The 11,143-nt window shown below is 52.2% G+C and overlaps 1 pseudogene; it reads right to left on the bottom strand.

The window, feature by feature from the left end:
• Positions 1-1,626: 1,626 nt before the first annotated feature.
• On the bottom strand, positions 1,627-10,821 carry LOC129200942 (A-kinase anchor protein 1, mitochondrial-like; annotated as a pseudogene).
• Positions 10,822-11,143: the final 322 nt, after the last annotated feature.

The following is an 11,143-nucleotide window of genomic DNA, read 5'->3' as shown; positions in this document are numbered from 1 at the left end:
GCGTGGGGTCCCTCTCATGGGACACAGTCCTCCACCAACTTCTCCAACATGAGTCTTTCCCACGGGCTACAGTTCTTCACAAACTACTCCAGCGTGGGTCTCTTCCATGGGGTGCAGACCTTCAGGAACAGACTGCTCCAGCGTGGGTCCCCAACAGGGTCACAAGTCCTGCCAGCAAACATGCTCTGGTGTGGGCTCCTTTCTCCACGGATCCACAGGTCCTGCCAGGAGCTTGCTCCAGCACAGGCTTCCCACGGGGTCAAAGCCTCCTTCAGGTGTCTCCACCTGCTCCACTGTAGGATCCTCCACAGGCTGCAGGTGGAATCTCTACACCCCATCATCTTTCCTCCATGGGCTGTAGGCAGACAGCCTGCTTCACCATGGTCTTCAGCACGGGCTGCAGGGGAATCTCTGTGCCGGCACCTGGAGCACCTCCTCCCCCTCCTTCTGCACAATCCTTGGTGTCTGAAAAGTTTCTCACATCTTCTCCCTCCTCTCTCTGGCTGCAAAAGCTCCCTCTAACTTGTATTTTTCCTTCTTAACTCTCTTATCACAGAGGTGCTGATTGGCTCAGCCTTGGCCAGTTGTGGTTCTGTCTTGGAGCCGGCTGGCGTTGGCTCTGGCAGACACAGGGGAAGCTTCTAGCAGCTTCTCGCAGAAGCCACCCCTGTGGCCCCCCCCCACTCCCAAACCCTTGCCATGCAAACCCAAGACAAACTGATCCATCATCATCTAATGCTTTTCTCCTGGTGAGCAGAGCCCACCCTAACTTCCCTGCCAACTTCCGGCATGCCCCTGAGGCATCGCAGAAAGGCAGGCTTCTTAAAGCCAATTCAGTGACCCTCAGGGTTACTTCTTAACCCCTTGACAGCTATGGCCAATCTTCCAGGCTGGCTAGCTTGGCAAGCAACGCAGCTACCGACCCCCACTGCTCCATCTGGGGCCACCCTGGCACACCATATGCACGAGCAGCTCCATCTCAGCTCTCACCTTCCCCTTTCGCCTTTCTCAACCACGGCAGGGCTGCTTGTGTATCCTGCCGACTACGCCGCTTGTCAGATCCAGGCGGCGACACCGCACTGGCCTCCGCCAGTGGTGACACCGAGCCAGACCCAAGCAGGATCGGATACACAAACACAATGCACGCACAGATGATCAAAAGGCCTTTATTACATCCACGTCCCAGCGGGGGTTCCCCAGTAGTTCCCACGCGAGGCAAGCAGCAAGCGGGCAGTTCCCTGGCACCTGACGTGATGGCTAATGGACAGCCTGGCAAGTGGACATGCGAATAGTGCATGGTCAGCTACAGAGAAGGCGTGTGACAGAGGAACCTAGCCAGAAACCACATAAGTAACAACCTACTATCATGTGGAACAGAAATCTCTGCTGCCTGAACAAAGCATAAAGGGATTTAGTATAAGGAATCTGGGAAATTGCTGTACGGAGTCTGGGAAATAGCTGTACTGACCTCCATCGCCTATCTCCTCGCCACTCTTCTGCACATAACCGTACAGACGCCAGCCCCTGAGTCCTTCAGTTTCAAGCCCGCTTCACCAAGTTGGCCAGCCTGCTGCCAAAGATTCCCTCGCCTCTTCTAGACAGGTGGATCCCATCCCTCTCTAACAGGTTATCGTCATCCCAGTACGTCCCGTTGTCATTTCACTGAGATGAGGCATGTGTTTGCGGTTCAGCAAGACGCCTTGGAATGGACCACCAAAACTCCGCACACAGGTGTCAATAGGTCAATGAGAACTTGCCAAACCAAGTCAATGAGAACTTGCCAAACCAAGTTGTAATAGTGCAAAACAAGATTTATTCGCCGAAAGAGTTCCCAAGGTGCCTAGGACATGGCTAGTAGACAAGCCACTGAGCCAGTCCTCTTTCCACCAGAGCTCTGTTCACTGACACCGCCTAAAGGGAGGGGGGAAAAAAAAAAAGGAGAAAGGTGAACAAGCCACTAGAAAGAACTATCAGCGAGTTCCTGATCACAAGTCTGCATAATCAGAAACTCTCACAGCGTTGAAGAAATAGGTATGTCAACATACGCACCTCGTCTCCCACCAAGTTCCACAGCTGGATCAGTGGCAGACCTGTTGCGTTGTCATAATTTGTGACCTGGAAAGACAGAAAAACATTAGTTTGCAGGCATCAGCCTGCATCAATTAATTCAGGTCATGAGTGTGAGCAATTCTCAGCAATTCTCGGGTCCGAGCCATGGAGGATGCAAGGCTAGCATCAGTGACTGCATCTCAGGTCCTCAAAACACCAACTTGGGTGGAGGCTGGAGGAAAGGTAGCTACTGCTACCAGGCAGCTGGGACAGCCTGCTGGCAAGTTGTCTCGAGTCACTCAAATCCGTGCCCTTGCTAGAACTAGTGACGCCTTTGAGCACGGCATTAAAGCAAAGGAAGCTCTGAGACTGAGCATCACGAATGCCATCAGCTTCCCACTCGGCCGCATCAGCAACAAGAGGGAATACTCAACCCTTCCCAGCCACAGCGTCCGGAGCGGTGCCGATGCTACACAAGGAAGTTCTCAGCACCCAGATGGCTCCACAAGAACCCTTACAGCAGCCGGCCTTACAAGCTCGGCCTTTGTTTTGGATTTGAACACACACACACACACACACACACACGGTGGGCTAGGGGGCACAGAGGATAACAGCAGCCGTCAAATCAGCAACAAGGCTTTTCCAGACAGCTCTCAGGTACCTGCGCCACTAGGACTGCGCCTTCGGTCATCTCAACAACAGCGGTGTCAGCCTCGGAGGAAAAGTGATCCTGGCCTGTGGAAAGAAGAGAGCAGGAGAAAACAACTGAGAGAGAGAGTCACGGGCTTTAAAGGCCAGAAGGGACTATTCAGCTCATCTTGTCGCACCTCCTACATCAGTTAGGCCAGAGAATCCTCACCTGCCCTTGCTGTGGGCACTTGCTGGACCCCGTCTATTAAGCTGGAGGTCACACAAGTAGTATGCCTGCTGTGTTGCCAAAGGGAAAGGGCAAAAAAAAAAAAGCCACCAGCTAAGTGAACGTGAACATCAGTGGCTGATGAATTAGCAGGCTTGCAAGACAGAGAAGTATACTTCTGCGGTACCTTTGAGCTGCCAGGAGTACTTTGATCCTGAATAAACTCAGCTCAGGGGCTTCAGGACTTTACGGACCCTGCACAGAGCGCAGGACTGTCACGGGGAGCTCAAAAGCATTTGTACCGCAGGCTGGCTGGCACCTGAACAGTGCCAAATGCCCTCTTTGCAAGCACCGGCAGCTCCAGTCTCTCAGCCCGCACAGCTTAGGTGGGTACTGTTGCTAACTCCACACCTGTAAATGCAGCAGGGAACCCTTCTGTCCCGGGCAATACAGTTACAATCGACTGGGCAGAAGTGTGTTCATTCTGGAGGACAGTTGCTTATTTCCTACCAAACTGCTGCAAAATACAGCTTCTCCCTCGTGCTCCCCACCCCGAGACCATCTCCAGCAGCAAGTGAACGACTCCTGACAAGCCCACAAATCCTGAAGGAGGTCGATCTCCTCGGGGAACACGCAAAACACTGACTTCTGCTAGAAGCAGCTTAAACCCTGCCATCCCTCTAGTCTTGGCAGGGCCTGTACCTCCTGCAGTGCTGCCAGCCACAAACCCAGGGCTGAAACCTGGCCTGACCCTGAGCCCCTACAGCCACCCCTCCCGCACCCAGAAAGGCAGCTTTTGAGACACCATCACAGCCTGCATCTCTAACATCACCAGAAAGAATGGGGGGGGAGTGGGGGCAGGGGGAATGAAAAAAGCAAACCAGAAAGCATCTCTAGGCAGTGACTGACTGACATTCTTCCAGGGCTTGGAGGCTGGTCTTTTGAACACAGAACTAGACACCTCCGTCATTTTCATAGGGAAATGCCAGATATTTGTCTAGCAGATCAAAACCTAAGTTGGCATGTACAGCTACTCTGTGACAGAAGGTGGCAGCGTAGGTACAGCTACTTCACCTCTACCCTGCCAGTCCTGCCAACTTGCTGCTTAGGAGAGTCATTCCTTCTCTCCTCCATGCACAAAAAAGCCTGGCCATTTCTCCATTTCCCCTGGCGTCGGACGGGTTATGCCATGCTAGCACATTTACAAGAAGAAAATACAATTTTTCCAGTCCTCGCTCTAGTCCCATCAGAGGCTGAGCTTGCAAGAGGGGAGGGAGAAGGTTGAGACAGAGTCATTGCTTGTACACAGCTGGCATCCATGGAAACCTGCAGGAGCACCACCGACGGTACGTCACGAGAGTCTCATTACCTGGAAGCGGTACCACGTTGTCCAGTAAAACTTCCGCTCCTTGGAAAGGCAGTGATAAGAAATCAGACCTTAAAGAAAAGAGAATCGATCACATCGTAAGAACATGCCTTTAAGTTACTCCTGTATTCTTGAAGGTGACACTGATTAATTAATTGCTCTAACAGATATTCAGTTGAAAATTAATGACAGTCAAAAAAAACCCCCCAAAAACGAGACTACTCTCCCAGCAATCTAAGCAGCAGCAGCAGCAGCAGCAGCAACAGCAATAAATTGTCTGATTAGCATGCCAAGTTGGACTGGGCTCCAAGCAAAAACCACCTCCCTCATGGAGGCTGTACTGCTTTTCTCCCACCTCTGGGGCACAATCAAGTATTTCCTGGGCTTGTGTAAGAAAACCCTCATCCAGTATGGCTCTCCCAGCCCATGGGGCTGGGGCATAGAGAATCTGCATCTTATTCCTACCTCATCAATTAACTACACTCTGGGGCCTCCTGAAGGCCTCCTTTTGCTCAGCTTCCATGCTGAGGTGGGAGAATTTGCAATTGCCTCTCCCTCCCCTTCAAAAAAGCCTTGCAAGAGCTTGCTGTGCTCCCAAGGGCTCCACACCCGCTGCTGAGACAAACCTTTCTACCATTTCCCACTTCAGCTCTGGAAAATCCTATAAGCAATTCAAATGATACGGATGCCTCTGATGAAGATTCAAGCCAGATAAGAGCAGTTCGAGACCTGATTTGTCTGAGCGTGTCGACCTTCACTTTGTCGTATCCTCCGTAGTCCACGTATCTGAGCTCCACTTCACCGGTCTCTTCGAAGTAGCTGATGACTTGAGCCCGTAACCATGCCCCACCCAGGCCTGGAGCCGCGCAGATAATACCAACTGCAGAACAGAAGAGCTCCCTTGAAGTGGCTTCCCAGAAATCAGCGCTTCAGGCTGATTCCTAGTGCTGCACAGTTCTCTACTGAGAAGCAACAGCATTTCTTCTCATGCTGCTGCCATCTTCCTTCCACATCCCCCCAGCCCTCCATCAGACAAGCCTGCCGCTGGCACACCGGAGAGCTGGCTTGTACTCTCAAGTCTCTGTCTGCCACTGCCATGCTCTTCTAGCCAGGTATCCAGTTCCCTTCCAGCCTTTGGCCACTAACAGTGAGCTCTGTCTCCAAGAAGGAAAGGAAGCGCTAAGAACCCCTCCCCCTTCCTTGTGATGCACCCTCCACTTGACACCATGTGCAGACAGTGACACGATGGACACTTGGGAGGAGTCCCACGCTTTGTCAGCAAAAATCCTCCAGGGGCCAAGTTGGTTGGAAATGCCCTGAGGCGGACTTGATCTCATTCTGAAGTTCAACATGCAGCTAAGTGGCTGGGGAGGGGGGCACTGCAGGCACGAGGGGGATAAGGAAGAGCAGAGCAACATCTCTACTCCGGCAGCAGCTAGGCAAGCAACTCTCTGAACTGGCACATTCTCATCCACTGGGAAACTTCCCAAGCCGAACTCGGGGGCATCAGGCTTTCGCATGACCCTAGAAGTTTCTCAAGTGAACCATTTGTGAGCAACCAAGTTACTTGCCTTCTACTGGAGTTGGCAGGGTTGGAATTGCAGGTTGAGAGTAGCAGGTGGACATCTGCTGGTCAAGGCTACGCAGGGCGTGGAAAGTGGGGTGTGTATACTGCTGTAGAAACATGTGTCCAGCATCGACTTGGTTTGCCACGACCACTTCTACAGGAACTCCATCTGGGAGGAAGAGCTGCCATGTGGAGGAAAGAAAGTCTCATTAGTGTTCATTGCAACACAAGCTTCCTTCACAGCAACTCCATGTTCCGCCAGCAACTCCTGAGGCTTACAGCCATGGGTGGAAAGGCCCTTGCACTCTGGTATTTCACTTGCAAAGGCTGCTTGGGATCAGGAGCAGAAAGCTATTCCCTGACACTCCATGCTGTTCTCAAGGAAATCAGACCAGGGACGGGGCCCATCTTGTACAGGAAGAGACTCTCGGCCGGGTCCTGCACTTGGCTCACAACAACCCCAGGCAACGCTAGAGGCTTGAGAAAGAAGAGCGGCTGGAAAGCTGCCTGGCGGAAAAGGACCTGGGGCTGTTGGTCGAGCGCTGGCTGAGCGTGAGCCAGCAGTGTGCCCAGGTGGCCAACAGCACCCTGGCTTGTATCAGAAATAGTGTGGCCAGCAGGACTAGGGCAGTGATCGTCCCCCTGTACTCATCACTGGTGAGGCTGCACCTCGAGAACTGTGTTCAGATTTGGGCCCCTTGCTACAAGAACGACATGGAGGTGCTGGAGCGTGTCCAGAGCAGGGCAATGAAGCCGGCGAAGGGTCTAGAGAACAAGTCTGAGGAGGAGCGGCTGAGGGAACTGGGGTTGTTTAGCCTGGAGAAAAGGAGGCTGAGGGGAGACCTTATCACTCTCTCCCAGGACCTGAAAGAAGGTTGTAGTGAGGTGGGGGTTTCTCTCTTCTGCCAAACAACAAGCGATAGGACAAGAGGAAATGGCCTCCAGTTGCACCAGGGGAGGTTTAAATTGAATATTAGGAAAAATGTCTTCCCCAAAAGGGTTGTCAGGTACTGGAACAGGCTGCCAAGGGAAGTGATGGAATCACCGTCCCTGCAGGTATTTTAAAGGCTGTGTGTAAATGTGGCACGCGGGGCCATGGTTTAGTTGTGCACTTGGCAGTCTTAGGTTGACAGTTGGATTCAATGATCTGAAAGGTCTTTTCCAACCTACATGATTCTATAAGTCTACATTTCTCAGCTCAGGCAGAATGGAAGCAGGAGTGGAAGACCAGGGAGATCAATCTGATCTGTAACAGTTACGCAAGCTGGAGAACGGAGAGCCACACAAAACCAAGCTGGTTTACAGGGCATCTCTGAACCAGCCACATGGATCTAGCCCGCTCCGCGAGCAGTGACCAACACCAACAGCCTTCCACCTGGACATCAGCATAGCCAGCGAGCTTGGACTTACCCAGGCAGTCATAAGGAGCAAATGAAGTGTCAACGGTGTTGGTGGAGGTAGAGCGTAGATGTTGGTGAGACACAGCTTTGTGAACTTCTGGCCAATCAGGCTCAGTACTTTTTCTACTTGTTGTGCAGAGCCTGGAAGACAAAAAGCCCAAAGTCAGTCTCTAGCACAGATATGCTGAGGACACTCCCACCACTGATCTAATCTAACATCCTTCACAGGCAAGACTGCTGTATTGGCTGATGCATGCCCTAGCTCCTTCTTCAAGCCTGAAGTGATCCTGCAAAAGGCATTGGTTAAACTACAGCAGCCGAAGATGTTAAAAAGCATTCTCACCTCGAGAATAGAGGGTTCACGTGCCAAGGCACAGGAGACTTGGCAGATACCTCTGCTGTAACAGCACTGAGCAGAAGAGTTTTCTAAAGCACTAGACTCAGAAATCCACAACATCTGTTTCATTTCCTTGCCCATCGATGCCCCCAAGCTACATAGTAGAGCACAAATCGAGAGGCATTCCACTTACCTTCGATGTGACAGACTTGGGAGTCACGGAAATAAGGGAGTGTTGTGACGTAAACTTTGGCACCAGACGCTTCCTTCAGGTAGTTCATAAATCTTCCTTTTCTGCCGATCAAGCGGCCAACTAAAGCCTTTGTGAAAGAGTCGAGAAACCAACAGTTAGGAAGAGGAACAGAGATCAAACAACACTCTTCTCTGTGCCTTATTTCAGCCACATTCCCAGTTCCTGGAGTGTCGGGCCAGGCGGGATAATAAAGGCAATGCTGGACCAGGGCAGAGTTCAGCTGGTCTGGGATAAGGTCAGGTAGATAGAGATCCGTAAGCACAGCTCATTTTCATAGATTCATCTTCACATCTTGGGAGCTAAATGCTTAAATCCTCTCCGTTTAGTGGTTGTTGATCTCCCTGGGATGGCACGGAGCCGGTACCAGACTGGAAGAACCAGAAGATGGCTCTGTAGGGCAGGGCAGGAGGTGTGAGCAGGCCAGCGGTGGTTACCTTTGGGACCTCTATTTCCCAGATAGTGAAGTCGGACTTGCAGGAGCCTCCTTCTGGATGAGCGTGCTAGTGTGTCACTGCCTTCCTCGTGGCACAGTCATTGTCCACAAAAGCCATGCCTTTGACAGCCAAACCTACAGGACATGCACACGTGTTAGCATTCAGACAGCCCACACAGTCCAGCTACCAGACACAAGGCCAGGAAAGTGCAGCATTTCCTAGAGAGCTTACAGTGAGCTCTTCCTATGCATTCCATTGGGATGTTCCTGTATCAGGTTCTCCACTGTTTCAGAAGGGGTCAAGTAGACCAAAAGTAGGTCTAGGAACGCAACAGAGGCCTGAGTTCAGCAGGAGTCCTTCAAAATAGCAACACCTTACACAGCAGCAGAGACAGGACACTAAGTCAAAGTTACCAGCTGAAGGAGAGCTATGCTGACATCAGCCCTGCGCTCCTGCTGCTGCTGCTGCTGCTGCTGCTGCAGCAAGGTATTTTGCATTTTCCCCATGGCTTCAGGAGGGCTTTTCACAGGGAGTTCAGCATGCGGGGAGGGGGGCCCGGGACATGCAAGCTCTTCCTCTGCTCTTTGTACTGACATTACATTCCTGCCCCAAGAGGGGTTGCCCAGTGACCTGAATGCCAGCTGTGCACACTACTAGCTGGGGTAGGGGCTTGCCTCTTGCCCAAATTTCTCCGATGCTTGAAGAAAGAAGGTGCCAGAGCTGAGCCGTGTTTTGTTTCCAAACCATCAGCTGATACCAGGAATCCTCCCACTTGGCAAGGGGGCAAACTCAAACACCTTCCTCCTGGTCAGAGCCCAGATACAGTGCAGTCAGTGTAACACAAGGCTGATCCTTCCTCCCTCCAGATGAACCAGCAGAAGCAGGAAGAGCCTCACTTGCTTGCAAGTACTCAGACCATCCAGTGCAAGACCAAAGAGAAAAAGAAACCCAACAGCCGCTTCCCATTTGCCACATCTTCCCTAGGTACACAGCACAGAGGCCTAGAAAGGCAAAGGCAAAGAGGGCAGCTGTTTGCCATAGACTTCCCGGACAAGGATGAGGATTGAAGTCTCACAGCCTGGGGGCGAAGGTCAGCTCTAGGACCTCTTATCCAGCATGGCCCCATGATCAGCTTGACCCGCTGTAGCCCCTCTCCCTACCCTTCAGCTGAGTGCAGAGCTCTCAGCCCTTCCCATCCCCAGGCTCCACAACACACGCTCGTACCTTCCTGGCACGCCAGCATTCACAACAAGGCAAAACCCTCTTCTTCCTAGGGTTGCTCTCACAAGTGAAAATGCTCGCTGGGTTTCATCCTTCATTGTCGGCAGACTCAATCCCCATGTCTTGCAGCAAGCAGCTTGGTTCCAACTGCTTGTAGCAACTACCAAAGACATCCCCTCATTAGGGGCTCTTGGCACCACAGGCTCTTCTAAAGGATTTTCACATCCATCTCCAAGGTCAGACGGGTTAACTAACAGTTGCTCAGGCAGCGTTGTATTCTGCCAGGCGCACACCATCCAGGATGTAGAAGGCAAAAGCAACACAGAGACAGATGGAGGAACTCCTCGGACGTTGCTCCCTCTAGGGACTTCTTGGCGTGCACCTACCCTTCCAAACCACAAGGCTTCAGGGGAAGTGGTCTGCAACCAACTCATTTGATCACAGTTCCTCAGAGCACTTCCCTGCTTCATCCAGCAGCCCCTCAGAAACCTGCTGCCTTCCAGCTTCCATTCGGCAGCAGCCCGTAAGCACAGAGAGGAACCCAGTGCTTCCTAGAGGCTGCCTGAACTGAAGCAGAAACCATTTGTATGAGCACGTCTCAAACCAGCAAGGTCTTCAACAGCCTGGCCTACATCCAGACACGGCCCACTGCACTGGGCTACTCAAGCACACGCTTAGCTTTAGACAAGAATTAACTTTGTGCCGAAAGGGGACCAGCCTGTTCGCCCCTTGGCAACAGACCCTGAAGATCACCCAGCTAACACGGGATCCTACAGAGATGGGAATTCTGAGAGCAAATGCATACCCACCTGCTGCACACTGATCTGGGTTGGCACCAGAGCTTGAATCCTCTACCAGGCTCACCGCAGCACTGCCCTGACACTCCGAGGTCAGGGGGAGAGAAACACAAGCAGGGCCACTGCTTTCATCCGGAGGTCCTGTTGCTTCCGGCTTTGCAGTGTCCTCTGCAACGGTGCTGGGCTGCAGTGTGGTCACGGACAGGTCTGGATGGTCCTCTGAGAGATCTGGCCTCTCATGAGTTTGACAGGGAAGAGAGGGTGTCGTCGACTCTGCTGATGGCAGGGAGGTCGAGGTTTCATTCTCGGGGTGTTCCTCTTCCTCAAAGACTGCCTCTCTCATGGGAACGCCCGCTTCTTCCTTTGGTGGTGAATCCTCCTCTGGCGCTTCTTGCTGCTGCTCTTCTTCAGCAGCTACGCTTTCTTGTTTGTCAGAAGAGCTTGCCTGCTTTTTTCTGTGGGAATAGATCCACCAGCAGCCAAGAAGTGCCAGCGCGCCGGGTATGGCGTATGGGATGATTTTGCGGAAGTATGAAGGCATTTTCCAGAGCCTCAGCAATTCTCTCTAGAAGGAGCAGCAGAAAGCATGTGAAGAGAGTCACAGGCAAGGTAAGAGGAAGGCTGAAGTTTCATCAAGGTCTTGAGGTATTTCCATTAGCATGAACAGGCCTCTCTTCCAGCCGCTCTTTACATTCACATCTCTGCTCTACCAGCAGAGCACAGAACAAGATCCTTACCTAAGACTAGGGATATCTGGACATTTGTCACCGTTAGACTCATCGATTTCACATGAGCTCACCTTTACACTTCCAGCCATTTCACCACCTTTCTCCTGCCTCACCCTTGCAGGTCAGGACTACACA

This window comes from Grus americana, unplaced genomic scaffold (assembly GCF_028858705.1).
Source record: "Grus americana isolate bGruAme1 unplaced genomic scaffold, bGruAme1.mat scaffold_69, whole genome shotgun sequence".
NCBI lineage: Eukaryota > Metazoa > Chordata > Aves > Gruiformes > Gruidae > Grus > Grus americana.
Note: the sequence above shows the minus strand (reverse complement) of the source record. Positions and strands in the feature narration are given on the sequence as shown.